The 20,370-nt window shown below is 41.4% G+C and overlaps 1 protein-coding gene and 1 long non-coding RNA gene across 6 annotated transcripts in view; one reads left to right on the forward strand and one right to left on the reverse strand.

Moving 5' to 3' along the window:
* Window positions 1-20,370, forward strand: part of CLNK (cytokine dependent hematopoietic cell linker) — a 202,878-nt gene that overhangs the window by 27,006 nt on the left and 155,502 nt on the right. The window lies entirely within an intron of this gene.
* The window catches only part of LOC144301350 (uncharacterized), a 51,569-nt gene continuing 33,586 nt past the window's right edge, over window positions 2,388-20,370 (reverse strand). For 2 of the 4 annotated variants that reach the window (XR_013368171.1, XR_013368180.1), the window contains 8 exons: window positions 17,312-17,463; window positions 16,275-16,405; window positions 11,797-12,074; window positions 10,349-10,532; window positions 7,407-7,587; window positions 6,623-6,834; window positions 5,703-5,902; window positions 2,388-5,179 (listed from right to left, as the gene is read on the reverse strand). This is a non-coding gene — a long non-coding RNA (uncharacterized LOC144301350). The remainder of the gene's footprint in view (window positions 5,180-5,702; window positions 5,903-6,622; window positions 6,835-7,406; window positions 7,588-10,348; window positions 10,533-11,796; window positions 12,075-16,274; window positions 16,406-17,311; window positions 17,464-20,370) is intronic. The other 2 variants (XR_013368172.1, XR_013368183.1) reach the window with 2 other exon arrangements.

Here is a 20,370-nt window from a genome sequence, read left to right on the forward strand (position 1 = left end):
CTTTCTTTTACCTGTACAAAGTTAATAACAAAAACCTTCCTCTGTAATTAAAAGATTTGGAGGAGAGATCAAATGAGGAAAATGAATGGGACAGCCCATGACATCCATAGGAGATGTATAGATGACACAAATTGTCCTCTTCCCCATTGGGTCCCCTTAACTGATTCCAGACTCTGGATATTTTCAGATGCCTCAGGAGGGATTGAAATGGAGTCTTCCCCTTGCCCACTGAAACCCTAGTGTTTATGGTGGCATCCTGCTCATAAACTAGGGAGTCCTGGCCTGTAGCCCTTGGCTGGTAACTTCTGTGTGGAGTCAGCTCAACACAGAAACAAATCCAGGATGGTTTCTAAGTGTCCCGCAAGTGGGCCCCTTTGGCTTTGAGTTTATAGTAATAGAATCCACAACCCCTGGGAGAGCACTGGAGGTGCTGTAGAGTTCAGACTCTACATGACTCTACATGACTTTTCTATGGAAGACCCAGATGAGAAGCAGAAAAGGGGCGACCTGCCCCAAGAAACTCTTGGTCTAGAACTCTGAGATTTTGAGGCAAGCGGGCATCCCACTATACCTGTTTCTCACATTCTTCCCGTTTCGCAGGAAATATCTGAAATATCTTTAATCCATATGCAATTATGTTAACCTCTCTAGAGGATAGAGCAAGACATTATCACAGATCCACCCCATTCCTGCTTCCTCCTCTTCTCACACTCGCTCTGTCTCCAGACAGGGCTGCTCATCCATGGGTGAAGAAACAGGTAGCCATCCAACAAAATGGCTTGCTAGATCACGTAGTTCATGAACAGTGATGCCAAAACCAGAGTCTATGGTTTCTGAAACTAGTCCAGTACCCCTCACCCAATGTAAACAGTACATTTGGTTTTGTGTGACAGTGCCAATGATGACAGTCCTCATTCCCAGCAACTGTAAATGTGTTTGTTGTGTTATGCAGCGAAGGGGAATTAAGGTTGCAGATTGAATGAGGTTGTTCATCAGTTGACCTTAAAGTATCCTAGATAATCTTGGTGGGCCCAGTGTAGTGACAGGGTCATTCATTGTAGAAGAGGGAAGCTGGAGAGAGGGTCATAGGGATACAACTTGAGAAAACTCAACCCAGTCCGGCTGACTCTGAAGATGCAGGAGGGGCCATGAGCCAAGGAACCGGGGCAGCCTCTAGAAGCTGATAAGGCTAGAACTTAGATTCTCCTATAGAACCTCCAAAAGGAACGTAGCCCTGCCTCACCTGAATTTTAGCCCAGTGAGACCAAGCTTGGACTTCTGACGTCCTGTAACCAGTATTTCCCAAGATCCTACCAACTGAGGAAGGACAAATGGGTCCTAACATGTAAACATCTGTTGTGTTCAATTCTTTCTCTACAATTTTGGTAGGAATTTCCGCCTTCAGACCCCATTCCCTCCACCTTGTTCTTTGCTTCAGGGAGGCACTTCATCTGCACCCACTTCCCACACTTAAGCCAAACCATCCTGTTTTCTCTATGCTTAGATACCTCACTGACCACCGTGGTTCCACTGAGGCACTGGAGCCCTTGACTCCACCAAGGACAGTGTTGTTCCACAGAGTCTTCTATTCATCAGAGTTCAGCCTCTCCTCCCTAAGCCTCTCATCCAGCCTCCTCCCACCCCCGCCATGGACTAATGTTCAAGAATAAACCTATGTGGCAAATAACATCTGATTTAGGAAGCCCTGATTTCTGACCCCAGAAGCATTTCTATTGATCAAGCATATAGCCCTGACCTCGTGTTCATCTGGTTAAATTTACTGGGAATTCCTTCCATTCTTCTTGGGACCAAGGAGTCTCAAGTCCAGATGGACACATTTAGCGATGAATTTAGGAAAGGCAGGAAATCTAGTAGGGAGTAGGTCTGTTTTAGTTTATATGTACTGCAAACTGACTGTGTGACAGACATTTCACTAGACACTTTATGTAATCCTGTCATTTATTTTTCCCAGTTCAGGGCTCTGAACTTCAGAGACTTAACCCTTCCCCAATTCCACAGCCAGGAAGTAGAGTGTCTGGAAAGTCAGGCACAGGGAGGCTGGACCCCATGTGTATGGAAGCTCCACCTACACCAGCTGCTCTGAGCAAATATGTCATATCTGGAAACAAGAGTGGGCGTGCTGCCCTAGCAGCTTGTCCCTGCCCAGCGTGGAGGATGGACATGGATCTTCTCCAGAGTATGGCTGATCAAGGGAGGGAGGGAAGAGAGCTGAGGTAACACCATCCCCAGGGACTCAGGGTAGGCAGCTGACATCAGCCAGGAAGGAAAAAAAAGTTCATTTTTAAAACAGCCAAAGAAAAATTAAACTTGCAGTTCCATCATTTCATATAAAAAAAATCAAGGATGAAAATAAGCATGGTTCCAAGTTATTTTATTCTGAATTTATTTTTAATGCCAATGACAACAAAATAGCTCTTTTATGAGTCATTTTACAAAACAGAAAACATGATTTCCTGAAGTGGCATTTTATGGAAACTTAAAGAAAACTACTATTTGACATGAGAAAGATGGAACATAGCTAACTCTGTTCACCTGAGGGTCTTCTACCACCCTGCTCCCTAGAATGCTCCCCTCACTCTAGCTACCTCCCTCTTCTTTCTGCAAATCTCATTTACACTATTATTTCCTCAGGGACTTATTCTCTGGTCACCCCTGATTTTACTTTTTTTATTGCATTGTAATTCAGTTAATTAACATATAGTGTAACATTAGTTTCAGAGGTAGAACTTAGTGGTTCATCAGTTGTATTTAACATCCAGTGCTAATTACATCAAGTGCCCTCCTTAATGCCCAACACTCAGTTACCCCATCCCCCCCATCTCCCCTCCAGCAATTCTCAGTTTGTTTCCTATAGTTGAGAGTCTCTTATGGTTTGTCTCCCTTTCTGCTTATTTTATTTTTCACTCCCTTCCCCTATGATCCTGTTTTATTTCTTAAATCCCACACATGAGTGAAATCATATAATTGTCTTTCTCTGACTAATTTTGCTCAGCATAATACCCTCTAGCTCCATCCATGTTGCTTCAAATGGCAAGATTTCATTCTTTTTGATGGCTGAGCAATATTCCACTATATATAAATATATGTGTGTGTGTGTGTGTGTGTGTGTGTGTGTGTGTTAAAGATGGCAAGATTTATTAGGTTTGGAATCCACCTCAAAGACAAGAGTTGGCACATGCCTTATGGGATTATCAGTGATAATAATCAAAATGTTTATCTTGTAGGCTGGCACATTCAGCTTTGAACCAGGAGCCACAGTCATTAACTATACCACTAGCCCACATGTTGTAGGTTGTTACTTTCCATTTAATTAAGTGTTTCAATGAATATTTATATATATTATTATAATATAATATATATTACTTATAATATTTATACAATGAATATTTATATATATTTATATATATATATAAATATCTTCTTTATCCATCCATCTATCTGTGCTCTTTCCATGGTTTGACTATTATGGACATTGCTACTACAAATATTGGTGGTCATTCCCTCATTTTATAAAAGCCCCCATTATATAATCTCAAAGAACATTGTACTATCTCTTCATTGCATTTCCTGAAATTGTGATAATTATTCTGTATGTGTTTATGTGCCAGGCACTTAGACACTTGGATGTGCAGACCCAGACAACATTGCTCTTTTGGAGCTTACAGTCTAACTAGGGGAGCTGGATAGTTTCTGTGTCTCTCTCCATCAATTATACTAAGAAGTGCAGAATTCCAGAAAGCAAATGGACTTCAGGCAAGAAGTGTGAGAGCAGATAGCAGGGGACATAGGCTAGTCATCTTTACACATTCGACATACATATAAACATATATCTCTTCTATAAGATGTTGTCTGTCTTGTTTGGCACATATTAGGTGATCGGTAAAGGATATCATTGAAACACTTAATGGAATGGAAAGTAACAACCTACAACATGTGGGCTAGTGGTATAGTTAATGACTGTGGCTCCTGGTTCAAAGCTGAATGCAGCCAGCCCACAAGATAAACATTTCTATTATTATCACTGATAATCCCACAAGCCATGTGCCAACTCTTGTCTTTGAGGTGGATTCCAAACCTAATAAATCACTTGCCATCTTTAACTTATTTGTTCTGTCACCTGGGTTCTGTTCCTGTTGACATCTCCTCCTTGAAGGGGTGATGATGTGACATGAGCTTTTGCTGATGTTCTTTTAGTCTCTGGATGGTCCTTCTAACAGTCTTCTTTAGCCCATTTATATGATGGGCTTCTCCCAGGCTTCTCTCTCTGTTTCCTGCCCAAGGCTTAATGTGTACCCAGCAAGAAGAAAAAGTTCAGCTGCCATCTAGATGGGAGTGCATTTATTTATTTTACTTAATAAGTACTCGAACAGCAAAGACCACATTCCAGGCACTATTCTAGGCATTTTGTTAAATAATAATTCAATTAGGGTTAATAACTTTCACAATTCAAGAGTAAAACATGACTGGAAGCAGAATTCCAGACTCATATCCAAGAAATAGTGGTGCAAGTGGATGGTGTTAAAAGGACTTGGGCTGCTTCACAAACTCCTATAGCACCTCCTTTCTTGAAAAATAGCCAGTTGTCATATCACTAAACACCACTGTGAGAAGCCTCCAGTCACTTCTATGCAGAGTGCCACCTCTCAGTCCCTCCCTCCAGGTGCTGATCCCCACCATATTCATCCAAAATGTGCATGCATCATACCAGGCATATGTACCTTCAAGCAACTCTAGCCCTCCAAAATAGGGCTATCTTCCTCCTTCCTGCCCCATTGTATATGTTCCTATAGACCCATCCAACCTGGCCACAGTCCTTAGAATCTCCCTCTTCACCTGCCTAGCCCATCAGTTCTAAGCCTTCCAGTCCATATTGGGCACTTGGCCCTTCCTGACCATACTATCTTTCTGAACCCTAGATCCTAGACAATTGTGAGTCTCCCCACTGGTCTCTTTGCTTTGGGTTCCCTCTCTCTTCTCTAAATATATACTTTTCTAGGTACCAGATACTCTAGATACTTTACGAGACATTCTAGGTACTCTCCTTCACACCTCCTCCAAATGACCTCATGGAAAATGGAAATCAGATCGTGACATTTCTCTGCATAAAATTCTTCAGTGGCTTCTTATTGTCTTCAGAACACAACAGGGAAGTCTTTACCTGGAAGGGGCAAGATAAATATGCTGACGTGTCTAGTATTACCTTTGGCATATGAGTCTTCACACTTGTGTGCCACAGGCATCAAGCTATAGGTCTCCTTCCCAGTCCCCTCTGCCTCTGAATAGGCAATTCTGTCTGCGTAGAATCTGCTTCCCACTTTGTCTAACTGGCTAACCAGTCCTTCTTCCCTGACCACCAGCTGCAATGGTAAAAGATGGCAACTAAGTATATGAGCCAGTCTGCCTGGATTCAAATCTCAACCTCCATACCTAAGGGGTGACCTCATGCTACTGCTATTCCATGCCTCAGTTTCCCCACCTACAAGATGGTAACCTACTTCACAGAGTTATAACAAGGACCAGAAGAGCTAATATACGTAAATATATGGTGACCTATGGCAAGCACTAGGTGAGTTTTTTATTATGATCAACTCCTGCATATTACCAGCTTTCTCCACAAACCACTTATGTATATCTTTAATTTGTTCATTCACCAACTTGCCTGTTTATTTTCAGTCTCTCACCTAACTGCAAGTTCTTTGAGAGCAGGGGCTGGGTTTTATTCATCCTGCCAACATCTAGAACAGAACATGGAGAGGACCAGAAGTTCAATGGAGATTTGCAGTCCTAGCAAAAGAATGCCAGTTTTCAGCTGGGCTCTCACCTACCCAACCTGGTGCAGAGGGGCCAGGAGATATCATTTAATGTAGGACACTCAACCACACTGGTAGGAAAGAAGCAAGAGAAAGAGTTGTTTTAAGGAGAGGATTGCACTTCATGTTCACAGGCAAGAGATACAACCAAGCCTGAAATAGACAATGTCTTCTCGCAAAATCTGTAGCATGATTTTAAACATTTCCTTGTCAAAGTATTGACAAAAAATGAAACAAACATATCTTATTCATGTCCATAAAAGTTGGATGTGATGGCCCCATGAAATCTTCATTTAAAAAATGGAAGAATTCATTAAAGGCTTAAAGAAATTTTGACTAGGTAAAAAGTAGAACAGCTAAAACCTCATAGGTGCAAAAGATGATCAGCTTAGGACACTCTTAACGATCAGAAACAAACTGAGGGTTGTTGGAGGTGAATGGGGGGGGTGGACTAATTGGGTGAAGGACATTAAGGAGGGCACGTAACGTAATGAGCACTGGGTGTATATGCAACTGATGAATCACTAAACTCTATCCTGAAACTAATAATACATTATATGTTAACTAACTTGAATTTAAATTTAAAAAAAAAAAAGATGATCACCATTTTTCAGCAAGTTGGAATCATCACAATTTGCTGAAGTGTTTTAGACAGTAAAACAGTTGAATGATACAATTTCTAAATGCAAAGCCTCTGCATAATTATATATTATATACACCATGCATATATTCTGCAATGGCATTTGCATATTCTTGTTTGCATTAGTTACACAAAACCATGTTTCTTTTACCTATGAAAAAGGAGATTTTTCAGGTAATTGTCCCCACCAGTTCTTGTTGCCTCATCAGCCCCAGTAAGAATCTAAACTCCTTTATTGGTCCCCTGAAGAAGAGGAGATGCACATGGCTTAGAGTCAGGAGGTCTGAGCTCCAGTATGGTCACTGCATTCAAGCTGCATGATTAACAGGTCTCTTCACTTGGCTGAGTCTCAAGCTTCCTTATCTATAAAATTAAAAATAGAAATAGTACCCACATCACAAGTCAGGTTCTGAGGTTTGAATGAGGTAATGAGTGCTAAAATTTTGGAGACTGTGAAGCACTGTGGATATAAAATAGGAACCCACCTACATGTTTCAAGCAAAATAATTTATAATTCCAGGGTCTCTAAAATCACCATAAACATTTCTTTGGCTTTAAAGTTCGACAGGTTTGGATTCCTTTCCAGATTTCCTAGATATTTTTAACCACAGTGACTTCAGTTGCCTGTAGAATGACCTTCAGTTTTCTATAAAATAATCATATCAATCTCACAGCATTTACTGAGTGCTTGCAATGTTGGATGCATTAGTAGAAGATCTCATTTTATTACCATTGCAATTCTCATCTTCTTTACCCACAAAGTCAGCACATTCCCTTCCTCCTCATTCCTTAAATTCCATAACTAGACATTCTTCCCTTTGCCAAACCTGTCTCTTCTCTAATCCCTATTGAAATGCAAACACTTTATACATGAGTATATTAGTCAGGATTCTCCAAAGACAGGCAGACAGAAAGATAATAAGAAATTGGCTCACATGGTTCAGAAGCTGAAAAAAAGTCCCAAGATGCACTGTCAACAAGACAGAGACCCAGGGGATTGAATGTGTAGTTCCAGACTGAATTCAAAGGGCTGAGAAGCAGGAGAACATGTGGCTTAAGTTCCAGTTTGAAACTCGAGACCCAAGAAGAGCCAATGTTTCAGTCCAAGTCAAAAGGCTGGAAAAGATCATTGACGGAGCTCAGTCAAGCGAAAAGAGATCCCTCTTACTTAGTCTTTTTGTTCTAATCAAGTCTTCAAATGATTAGATGAGGTCCACCCACTCTTGGAAGAGCAATCTGCTTTAGTCTACTGATTCCCATATTAATCTCATGCAGAAATACCCTCATAGATACTCCTAGAATGATGTTTGGCCAAATGTCTGGGTACTCCATGCCTCAGTCAAGTTGACATATAAAATGAACTACCCCAATGAGAGTTCCATCACAACTTAAGTGGAATAATGCTCCCTTGCAGATTTCAGTTAGAAGGTGGAAATATCTGAGAAATATGAGGATTTGGGAAGGTGTGCCATCAAGGGACAGGTGGGTCTAAGTGTGGAAGGAAAAAGCAGAGAATACCACATACAAAATAACGTCACAGATTTTCAGAAATATGACCAAACTTGTCATATATATTGTCACATTTTATTTTTCCATTAGTCATCCATTCATGTATTTATGTATTTACTTTCAACTTACTTTTACTGAGGGCATAATATGGTCTAGGTATTACATGGGTGTAAGGGCCAAACAATCAATTAAAGTATGAAGTTTGTCCTCAAATTACACCTGGAAGCTGAATGCATGTTTTCAGATTTCTTCCAAATGATACACTTATGAAACCCTGGACCTGTTGGTTTGCAATCTGCTTTAAGTCTTATGTATTCCAAACCCACTACCACCAGTACACCACCATCTCCACCAAGGGCTTCTGACTTCTAGTCCCATCTACATAGACTAGGATTTCACAACCCACCATCTGAGTTAGCATTCCTTCGTTTTTCAGTTTAACTCTGAATGAAAAAAAAAAAAGTCTATTTCAGCTTTTATCCCCACACTCCTATTTATGTCACACAAATCAACACAGAACAGTCAATAATTCCATAGATGCATATCCTGTTACTGTCTTCTTGGTCCAGTTTGATTACCATAATAATGAGATGATGATGATGATATTTAATAACAATTTCTTAAATTCCTATTCCATGCCATACCCTTTTATAATTACTCTTTTGTTATTCTCACAACCCACAAAAGCTAAAATAGTGTCCATTATCCAAATAAGTTCACCAAAATTTAGACACAATGAACAGTTTACTCAATGTTCCCAAGATAGTCAAGAGCCAAATTGGGTTTTGAAGCCATTTCTGTGTGACCCTTAGTCCATTCTTCACCTGCCACACCAGGTAGCTTTGCTGAAAAGGAGCCAGCAAAGAGAAAATTAAAAGCAAATGTATCTCATACATACCCAGTTGTTTTGCTAGCTACATGAAAAATGTGTTTTGAGTGTGAGAAGCCATTCTTGTTGGACCCTTGAACTTAAAGAGTGAATTATTTGGAAGAAAGTGGGTAATAATTATTTTTCCCTCACAAGTTCATTCATTGCTGAAATTGTTTTCACTATACAAATACTTGCAAATACTATCAGTTTCTTTTCCTCACAAAGAGAAATGATGGGCTGAAATTTCTTGGCCACTCTAACCTCATTCTGTAAGGAGTTTCCTAATGATTATGCAGACTTTTAGAAGATTGTCTTAGTTTTGCCCAAATATCCATGTCCCCAAATTTTAGATGTTAAATAAATTACCCTAAGGCTCAGCAATTCCTAATGAGTAACTTTGGGATGGAAGCAAACATGAGACCAATCCAATGTCAGTAAGATTACTGCCCAGAATCTATGTGGTAGCCTCTGGTGACTGCAGGTACACAAATAACTTTTCTTGAATGGGCTTTAAGATTTCTTTTGCAATCACATGTGTCTGGAATCACTCACCTGTGGCAGGAAATGTATCATAGTTTGGGAGATGATAGGTGGGTTTGCAAGCCATAGCTAGACATTTCTCAGTTATTCAGGCAAATAAGATGTCAAGGGCACATACTCTGCTTTCTTCCTCAGTTTACCTTAGGCTGGAACACTGGTTCCCAGACTATGATATGCATGAGAATCACCCGAAGAGTTTGTTTAGAATGCACAGCACTATACCTAAACCCAGAGATTCTTTTTTTTTTTTTTTATTGGTGCTCAATTTACTAACATACAGAATAACCCCCAGTGCCCGTCACCCATTCACTCCCACCCCCCGCCCTCCTCCCCTTCTACCACCCCTAGTTCGTTTCCCAGAGTTAGCAGTCTTTACGTTCTGTCTCCCTTTCTGATATTTCCCACACATTTCTTCTCCCTTCCCTTATATTCCCTTTCACTATTATTTATATTCCCCAAATGAATGAGAACATATAATGTTTGTCCTTCTCCGACTGACTTACTTCACTCAGCATAATACCCTCCAGTTCCAGATTCTAATCATGGGATGGGTCCTTGGAAACTATATTTTTGACAAGTGTCCCAGGTGATTCAGAGAAAACACTATAAAACCAACCACAGAGGAAACTTGTCTTAACCTTGTTCCCCAGAACACAGAGCTTAGAAAATTGGTCCTAGGAAAGCTGGAATGAAAGCCATGGGAATGTGACAGATTAGGAGGGAGATTCAAGGTGATAAGATGGCACTAAGCTGGCTGAGCATTTTGTACCATGCCCAAGTAAGTGTTCCATCCCACTGTTACATGGTGCTATCTTCCTAGGGTCCTCAAACACTATTGTGTTCTGAACAGTCCTTTTTGGGGAATGAAGGGGAAAAGCTTATCTGCCAGTTTATATTTCCCAATATTCTTTATGGGTTTTAACTCTTTATACTTCCATTTGGCTTTTACATAGATACCTCATGCTTCAGCAGCAAGTGAAGTGCTCAGTGTTGGAGGTAAGAGGCTCAAGGAGTAAATATCAGGTTAGGTGCTGGCTGATTGTGAAGTAGATGTGGCATAAACACAGTAGAAGTGGCTGAGGAAGCTCATGTAGAATGTGACTGCACCCGGAGCTAGGTCCTGATGGATATCCAAAAGGACCTGTGGTGAGAAACAAAAGCCATCTGATACAGAGTCCAGTGTCAACTTGCTCCTTACTCCATCTACCTGGAGAAGAAAGTCTATTGACCGGGACAAAATGGAGTCCTTAAAGACATCCAGGGGTCTGAACTCTGTGTGGGCTAATAAATGGAACTCAGAGCTAGAAACTCTCCTCACCACATGTATTTCCAATTTGGACAAGATGGACTGGAGAACCACATGGCTGGAAAGTTGCCCTGGATCAAGCTGGAAGGGAGAAGGAAGAGAGCCTTGAGGATGTGACTTGGGGAAAGGGTTTCATTCTCCCTTCTTATATCCTGTGTCTGTCACGAGAATATCTAGAAGGCCCTGCAGGGTTGAGATGGCTATAAAGAGAAGCAAGCATGGAGCAGGACATAGAGGTCAGTCTGGGAGGAAAAGCGGAGTAAGGAAAGGTTTCAAGTCCGCCATCTGTGAGTTAGGGCAAGGCTGGATCCAGGTGCTTTCTGGTTTGATAATACTGAAACTCTCAGAGATTCAATCTCCTTCTTTTTAAATAGGGATGATGCTCACTTTAAGAAGCTGTGCCAGGTCTTACCCAAAACAACATACATATAGTACCTGGAGATGTATAGGTATCCAACCAGTGTGAGTGAATGTATTCCTCACCTTCTTGTCCAAGGTGTAGTCTAGTACTGTAATTAAAAGCTGCAGGCTTCCACTCAGTACCCCCAGTCAGATAGAAATTAAATGGAATTTGGGAATCTTGTGCAGACAGCAAAAGAAGGCTTATTGCACTATGTTTATGCCGTAGGTGCTTATGCTGCTCAAAGGCTGATGTGGCAATGGTAGGGTCCTGGAGGATGAGTCACCAATGGTTTCCCCACATCCCCCATAACCAAAAGCAGAGGCTGAAGGAGTTGGTATACCATATCAAGAAAATAGGACAGACAGGCAGAAGAAAGGCCTAGAAGATTTGAATACATTATCTCAAGTGCTAATTGAAGAGAAATTATAGCTGCTAGTCATAGGATCTCTAAACACCAGCATTTAAAGCTGTGATCTCCCCCCTACAACATATAAATATGGTCTATCATATTTGTATTCCTGAAAAGCCTCACATCATTTATTTAAAATCACATTATAAAAACTTTCTTTTGGTGAAGATAAAAAGGGGTTTGGAACTTGGTCTTGCAATATAATGATGTTTCAAAGTTATAAATACATGTTTCTGTGTTAGTTTCCTAGGGCTGCTGTGACACGTACTGCAAACTAAGTGGCTTACCACCACAGAAATGTCTTCTGTTACAGTTCTGGAGGCCAGAAGTCTCCCATCAGGGTATCAGTAGGACTATGATTCCTCCAAAATCTAGAGCAGAGGATCCTTCTTTACTTCTGTCAGCTTCTAACAGCCCAGGTATTTTTTGGCTTGCCACCACATCACTTGGATCTTTTCTTTCATCTTCACATGGCCATCTTCTCCCAGTGTGTGGCTGGGTCTTCACGTGGTATTCCCCTTTCTGTGTGTCTCTCCTCTTGTTACAAGAACACCAGTCATCTTGCCTAGGAACACCCAAAGGACCTCATCTTAAATTGGTTGCATCTACAACGACCTTATTTCTAACAAAAAGCTTGCATTCTGATGTACTTGGGTTATAATTACAACATATCTCTTTAGGGGGGGACACAATTCAACCCATAGCAGGCTCTAAAATCAAAACGTCACTAACAAAATCCAGTCTTTAATTATACCTAACTTTCACCCCTGAGTCTTTTCTCCATCCACACCATCAGAAGCACTATCACATTGCTTCTTACACATTCTCATCCCTTTCACACCCATTGCTACAATAGACTAGGCTCAAGAAAAACCAAATAAAGCAGCAGTCTTGCAAACCCAATAGCACCCCAGACACCCTGACACCCCAGAACTGGTTCTACTTCCCAACTGAAATTCTATTATATATACATTCATAAGCCTATAATGAAAACCCTGTCCCCTAATTGATTGATTAGAATATTCAATCCATATTCGGCAATTGATCAATACAGGAACTATGCCTTCATCCAGGACCTAGTTCTAACCCTGTGGAGTCTTAGTATTCAAGTTATTTGGCATCAATTAAAAAGCCTATTTAACCCTTTATTTTCTCTTTTCCATTTGCTAACCTACAAGGCTGCTTAAGTACTGTTCCAGGTGCCAGAACAGAGCATAAACAACACAGATCAAGCCCAGGCTCCATGGAGGTTGTATCATTCCTTTGTTAATATTCATTGAGTACCTACTCTGTCCGCAGGGATGCTTGCTATGGCAGATCCCAACAGGGACAACCTCCCCCCACCCCCTGCCCTGTCATGGAGCACCCTCCTCGTTCTCTCTCTAAAGTGCCATAGAATTCTTTCATTTTTATAAGCTTCTTCTTAGAATCTTAGTTGTGATGGACTGAACATTTGTGTTCCCTCAAAATTCATACTTTGAAATCCTATCCACCCCCCAATGCAATGGTACAAGTAGATGACACCTTTAGGAGGTGATTAGGACAAGATGAAGTCATGTGGAGAGGGGCTCCAGTAATGGTTCAGTGCTCTTGTAAGAGTCACAAGAGAGCTTGCTCCCTCTCTCTGCTGTGAGGATACAACCAGAAGCTGGCAGTCTACAATTGAAAGACAGCTCTTTCCAGAGTCTAATCATGCTGGCACTCTGACCTAGGATTTCTAGCCTCCCAAACTGTGAGGACTAAGTTTCTCCACTGTTGATAAGCAGCCCCAGTCTATGGCACTTTGTTACGGCAGCCCAAACTAACAAAGACACTAGTCTTCCTCTGGTGGCTATAAAATACCTTTAGAATTTGTGTGGTCATTAAGAAACCATGCTTCTGCTGCTTCTTCGAAAACCCCGGAGTCATAGAAGGTTCCCAACACACAGATGGCAGCATGGACTGTATGAGGAACTCCAGCCTTAGAATCCAAGTCACAGAACTGCCAGCTTCATGACAGCTTACTATGGACTCAGTCACTACCTTTTACTTTGTTGAGCCTCTGTTTCCCCCTTTTCAAGAAAGAAAAACTGTTGGCTTGGGCAAGTGACCTAAAATTTAGAGATCCAGGTTTGTCCTTGCTCAGTGGTTTCCCATCTGCAGGGAACTTGTGACTTAACTGTTTTTAGTCTCAAAAGTTATGCTGAGTGGTAGGTGTGTTATAGACTAAGATGCAAATGAAGAAAAAGTTCAGGAAAAGTGGGGCACCTGAGTGACTCCGTCAGCTAAGTATCTGACTCTTGATTTTGGCTCAGGTCATGATCTCAGGGTCCTGGGATCGAGTCCTGCAGGGTGTCAGCTTGAGGATTCTCTCCTCTGCCCCTCCCCCTTCTCTCTCTTGCTCTCTCTAAACTAAATCAATAATGTTTTAAAAGGGTAATAATCTAAAAATTATAGCTACTTTACTTACACCAGCTATGGTTGTTCCCTATTTGCCTTAAAGACAGAAAAGCAATTTTAGCTTCCTTCTCCTTCCTTCTAGAAAAGAGAAAATGTAAAAAGGAAAAAGGCAGAGAGAGAGAGAATGAGAGGCTAAAAGCCCTGTCTCTACTTAAAAGCCAAAGGTCCAACTCCATTTTTGGTGTTAAGTTTCACCTCCTTCCTCTCTTCTATTCTAAGTCCTGCCTTGCCCCACTGTCTCCCCTCGGGATAGTTCATCCCACATGCTAAGTGAAACCTATCAAGGGTTCCTCCGTGCAGTTAGTGCTGTTTGCTTTTTCTTAATCCGATTCTCGCTTCAAGACCTAAATTCAACCAATGTGAGGACAGATGGCATAGGGCCCTTTGCCCTGCCAATTTAGCAACCCTGGCAACGATTCAGCCCCTGCACGGAGAGGGAGTGATTTTGCCCGCATGGTTTAAAAATACCACAGTGTTTTAACCTCCGGCAAAAGTGTTTGGCAAACAACCCATAGCAGATTTGCGTGTGTGTGGATGATGTCATACTCCTCACCAGATTTGTCTAAACAAGGCTCTGCTCAAGATAAATGGCTAACTGTGGCTGCCATTTAAATGTAGAATCAGGAGACATAGTTGTGCAAGACTGGAAAAAGATTCAGCTGAGAAGCTGGAACTTGTATCACTGTCTTTGTTCTTCTCCTGACTCACCTCGGTGGTCAGTCAGTTTCCTCCCCTTCCTCATTTGAAAATGAGAGGTGTAGTTTACAGCCAATTCCTTTCACTGAATTTCTGGATGACACAGTAGGATTTTGATACTGCAAAGGACTCCAAGATGAGAAGCAACTACAGCCACCTTCAAGGAATTTATGATTTAATGACATATGAAGTTCATCCCCCAAAGCTCATCTCTTCCTCAACAATCTCTTACAGGGTTGCCTCCATTCAGAAATCCCTTCCTTCCAGACCTGCATCTGGCTGGATCCTTTTCCTCACTCAGACCTCAGAGTAAATGTCATCCCTGCAGAGACTCAACCTCACACTGCCTTATATGAAGCAACTCTACCCCATATGTCCCAGGCCACTCTCTGTTCTGTTATCCTGTATCATTCCGTCATTGAGGTGCACTTTCTTTTACATATTTCCTTCTCCCTGGCATTTCACCAGGTACACTAGCCTCTGCAAGTACTTGTTTCCATAGCCTTGGCAAGACACTAGTGTTCTGGAGTCTTCATGATGCCAAAGCTGTGAGGAAGCCTGTAAAGGCAGTGGGGACAGATGATTCTGAGGGTGGTGATGTTGAGACTCTGCTCTATCATATGGGTAATAGTAATAATTCTGCCAATATGGAGGCATTATTGTGATAATTAAATCATGCATTTATGTGAAGTGCCTAGAACAATGTCTTACTTAATGTTAGCCCCATGAGGCTCTTCCAGGGGAAAAGTAGCGTGAATTAAGCATTGATTCGTATTTAATGAATCTTCATTAATTGATAAACCATGTAGCATTTCTGTGAATAAAGAATTAAAGGAGACCAAGGAACCTGAACAGAGATTTAAGGGAAAAGTTCTTTCTTTCTGCATGTACTTATCACTTCCACCCTATGATTTCCAAAGAAATTTGGCTAGAAAATAAATCCAAAGGTCAGAAACCTTGTTATGCTCACAACGGCCCTTGAGATCTGACCCGTGAGCTTTTACACTAAGCCCTGGTTCTGCCTATTTTGGGGTTTGCCTTCATGTAGGATGTGTTAGGGTGGTCAGGCCAGGGAGCGGGGGATGCTTAAAGGTAATTTCTGGAAAGAACGGACTACTGTGGGAACAACCTCACCTGCTAGAACTTCCCAGACACCAGATGAGTTTGAGTATCAACTATGTTTATATGTTGAGGTTTTCCCTTGGAAGCTATTTCTCAGCAGTCATGAAAATTGCCCAACTGCAGCCATAGACTCGGTTGACATTGAGCATATCTGAAACAGCACGGAACTCAACTCACATTCACGCCAAGATTCCCCTTTGCAGAGTGCTCATGCAATGTGCGAGACAGAACACAGCTAATGGAGAGAGGCTTACAATGTGCTTCCTAGAGCAGATAGGATATAAGATGAAAGGCAATTAGCATGAGGTGAACCCCTCTTCGGGGCCTGGAGTCAAACTGCCTGAGGCCTGGACATAAATAGGTGCTAAACTATAAAAAAGTCAGAAATGCTTGTGCCAATTAACCTGGATTCTCATAAGAGCTCTTGTATAATTCATAAAGAGTACATGGATTTTGGTCCATTATAGGAGACAGTACCCTCAACTCGGAATTTATAAAACAAACACACCTATCATGATGGTGTTGAGCAGTCTCTCTTGTGCTTTGGGGTTTATAGATGTATTTGCAAGTTGCAGAGTCAAACCCAGGCCTTGACACCATCTCAAGACCAGCTATGTGACAGAAGCCTGAACTTGGCACCTAAAGGAGGACAAAAGATCACTCAGTATTAGGATGCTGACCCAGGACCAGCAATTTTTTTTTAATCATCTGAAGTTATTTTGTTAAAAAATTTTTCAAAAGAAAACCAACGAGAGAGCAAGAACAGCAGGAAAGTGATTAGGCCAGGCTTTATCACCTTTTTTCCCCCTCTCCAATACTTTGCCTCAGCTTTAGAGAAAAGTGAATGCTTCTGTATAGAACGTTTATTCATAAGAAATCAGTTTCTCCAGGGAAAACTGGGTGACAGGTACTCCACACGATCTCTCTATATGATTTTGGCAATTGCTTGTAAGTCTAAAATTACTCAAAAATGAAAATTGTTTAAGACAATAATTTTTAAGTATAGATATGAATTTTGGTTCCTACTTATGTGCATTAAATTCAGGTTGAAAAAATATTTAGAGAACTCTTTGAATGGGCTCTAGGTTGTTGACATGTAGTTACACTTTCTCTTCTACCTTCATTTATGAAGTAAATTTATCATTTTGTGTACTGGAAATGCTATGAGGTTAGTAGTGTCACACTCCTTTGTAAAGGTGAGAAATGAAAGAATCAGTTAAGTTAGATAACTTGCTGGAAGTCATTCAATTAGTGGACCCGGGAGGGATTTGAACAAAGCCAGAGTAATTCCAAAGCCCGACAGTCTTGCAGTTCTGCTTCCCAGCAGGGGCCTGCAAGAGCCAGTAAAACCTTTCTTTCCCTTCATCCTAGGAACTGTGGTCCTTGAACATGATTAGGTCTTGAAAGTCCTGCTTTGTGTTTTGTGTGTGTATGTGTTTATCTGTTTTTTTTTTTTTTTCCTGTGATTCTTCCATACAATCTACCCAAGGTCTTCATACCCTGAGTGGACTAACCAGATAGTGAAATCCACAGAGACAAACTCACTGTGTCAAGTATTGACAGAAATATCCCATTCAGACCCATAGGCAGCTCAGTCCATACACTGCATCCTTTGTCCACAGATGTTGTAGATCACTTATCCATCAGGCAGTGTTTCTGGTGGCCTTCTATAATGCATTAGTGGCATCGCAAAAGCACTCCAGAAAAAAACAAGGGATGAATATCAATTAGATGCCAGGCACAGCACTAGACACTTTGTAGGAGACAAGCAATGTAATCCTCACGGTAAATATTATCATCACCAATTTGCATATGAGACAAGTCCTTGGCCCAAAGCCAGGTAGACTTTCAGTGACACATATCAGTAATTTTGATCTGGCCATTAAAACCCAAACTCCTCTGGATTTTCCCAACATCCGCCAGGTTGACTCAGGATCCATGGACCCAATAAACTATGGAGGTGGGGTGTAGAATGTGGTGGGCAGGAGATAAGAATTCATGAATCAATTAACATAAAATAAATCATCATCCAAATCAAAGATGACTGTGAGTTAGTCCTCTCCCTGGGGATGTAAGGTGCACAGCAAGAAAAAGGGAGATGTGGATGGGAATTTGTGGGTAGCTGGCTCATACTCAGAGAACACAGCCAGTCTTTCTAGCTGCTTCTGCACTATGCCCTCTTTGTTGTCTCTGCCTCTCAGTCACCTTTGTTTTTTTAGTTTCTTCCAGTGAGCTACATATGCTGTCTCTTCCACCCTGGCATTTAGATATACAGTCACCTTGGCCCAGAACATTCTCCTTGACCTTTTCTCCCCCTTCTTCCCCTTCTGCTTCTTTCCCTACCTCTTTCCATTCTTCCTCCCTCCCTCCCTTCCTTCCTTCTTTTTCTCCTGCCTTCTTTCCTTCATGTCTTCTCCCCTGCCCCCCTTCCCCTCTTTTGGTCCAACAAATTCTAACTCATCATTAAAGACCTTTAAAATCACCTCATCCTGAGGGGAGTCAGTCCTCCCCAAGCCCTCAGAGTAGAATACCATCTACACTATTAACAACATTCTTGCTATACCAAACTATATTCAATTCTTCTTTGGTAAAAAGCAGGGGGTTTTCATATCATCAGGGTTTGAGTTCCCATTGTGGTCCAGCTGCGAACTAGATTCCAACATGGGTATTAGATTATTTCCCAAAGAAGGCCACAGTAACTACTTTCCCTGTACCTACCCCTTGGGTGATTTTCCCCCACATTCATTCTGGACTTGCCCATGGGATTTGCTTTGGCTAATGGGACCATAATAAACAGGATGCAAGCAGAGACTTGGAAAAGATTTGAGCCTTGAGACTTTCCCTCTCTGCTGCACCAGACCCCTGCAACTACCACGTATTTGAGCCTGAGTTAACCTGCTGGATGATAACAAGTCAAGTGGAGAACTGAGGCATCTGGCTGACCTCCTGCTAACCAACAGAAACAATCAATGTAAGGACCTCACATTCTCCAGCTGCCTTCTAGCCAACCAGCAAAGACCAGATAATCAGGTATTGCTATGGGTTGAATTGTGCCTCCCACAACCAAATTCGTATGTTAAAATCCTAACCTCTAGCACCTCAGAATGTGACCTTATCTGAAGACAGGGTCTTCAAAAGGTAATCAAGTAAAAATGAGATCATTAGGGTGGACTCTACTTCTGTGTGACTGGTATCCTTATAAGAAAGGGAAATGTACAAGCACAAGAAGAATTCAACATGAAGATGACGACCACCATCTACAAGGAAGGAACAGAGGCCTGGAAGGAACGAATCCTGCCAACACCTTGATTCAGACTTCTGGTCTCCAGAACTGGGAGGCAATGCATTTGTGTTGCTTTAGCCGCCCACTTTGCAGAACTTTGCTGTGCAGCCCTAGGAAACTAACACAGGCCCAGACCAAATGAGCCATGCAATTGTGAACTCAAGAAAATGGCTACTATTTTAAGCCCCTGGTGCATCAGAAGCTAATTGATAAAGTGAATAAATTACTTGAATTTCCCTAAATTTCAGTTTTCACAATCACAAAAGGGGTTTAAATGTCTTTTCCCCACATTATTATCAGTAAGATTTAGTAGGATAATGCCTACAAAGTGCTTAACACCATTCTTGGCACGTAATTAACATTTAATGAGTGCTTAGTTTAACATTACCTTTGGGGTATATATTAAGTCAAAACCCGATTTATATACCCAAGAAGAGACACACTTCTACCTTTGAGTTTATTTTAAATGATGTTGGGATTTATTGTAGAATTCAACATCAATTTGGGCAGCCTGGGTGGCTCAAGCGGTTTAGTGCCGCCTTTAGCCCAGGACGTGATCCTAGAGACCCAGGATCGAGTCCCACGTCGGGCTCCCTGCATGGAGCCTGCTTTTCCCTCTGCCTGTGTTTCTGCCTCTGTGTGTGTGTGTGTGTGTGTGTGTGTCTCATGAATGAATAAATAAAATCTTTTTTAAAAAGAGAAAGAATTCAATGTCAATTTCTATAAAACCAGAAGGTCAAGTGTCGAGTGCCGGATTACACCAGGCACTTGCAAGATCTTGCTTCCAGCTGAAATGAACCAGAAGGAAGGCAGAGAGAAATTAAATATGCTGAGCACCTAACATGTGCTCCAAACCTTGGTACATGTCTTCATGTACATTATTTTGTTCATTTCTTGGAACAGCTCTAAAATATAAAATTTTATCCCTCAATCATAAACATGGAAGCTAGTTGAGAAACGGCAAATTGTCCAAGATCATAAAACTAACAATTAGTACAACAGGAATAAGAGCCAGGCATTTCTCGTGCTCCCTCTGTTGTACCTGAGGAATGTAGTTCATGTGTCTTGTGGTCTCAGGATGCCACTGGTAACATCAAGTCATAGGATAGATAATTAATTAGTTTCAGTGTACATGTGAAAAGGACTAGCAAAATCCATCTTTTATGCTTGAATGTTGCTCAGAAATCTGTTTTAGCATATTCTAGTAATTGTGAAGGGCCACTGAGGGACTCCATGTGTCTTTAAGGACACTCTTTTGGGTTGGAAGACCTTAGCCTCCGATGGCTTCACATACTGCACTTCAACTAAAGAGGAAGTCCTA

This window comes from Canis aureus, chromosome 2 (assembly GCF_053574225.1).
Source record: "Canis aureus isolate CA01 chromosome 2, VMU_Caureus_v.1.0, whole genome shotgun sequence".
NCBI classification, from domain to species: domain Eukaryota; kingdom Metazoa; phylum Chordata; class Mammalia; order Carnivora; family Canidae; genus Canis; species Canis aureus.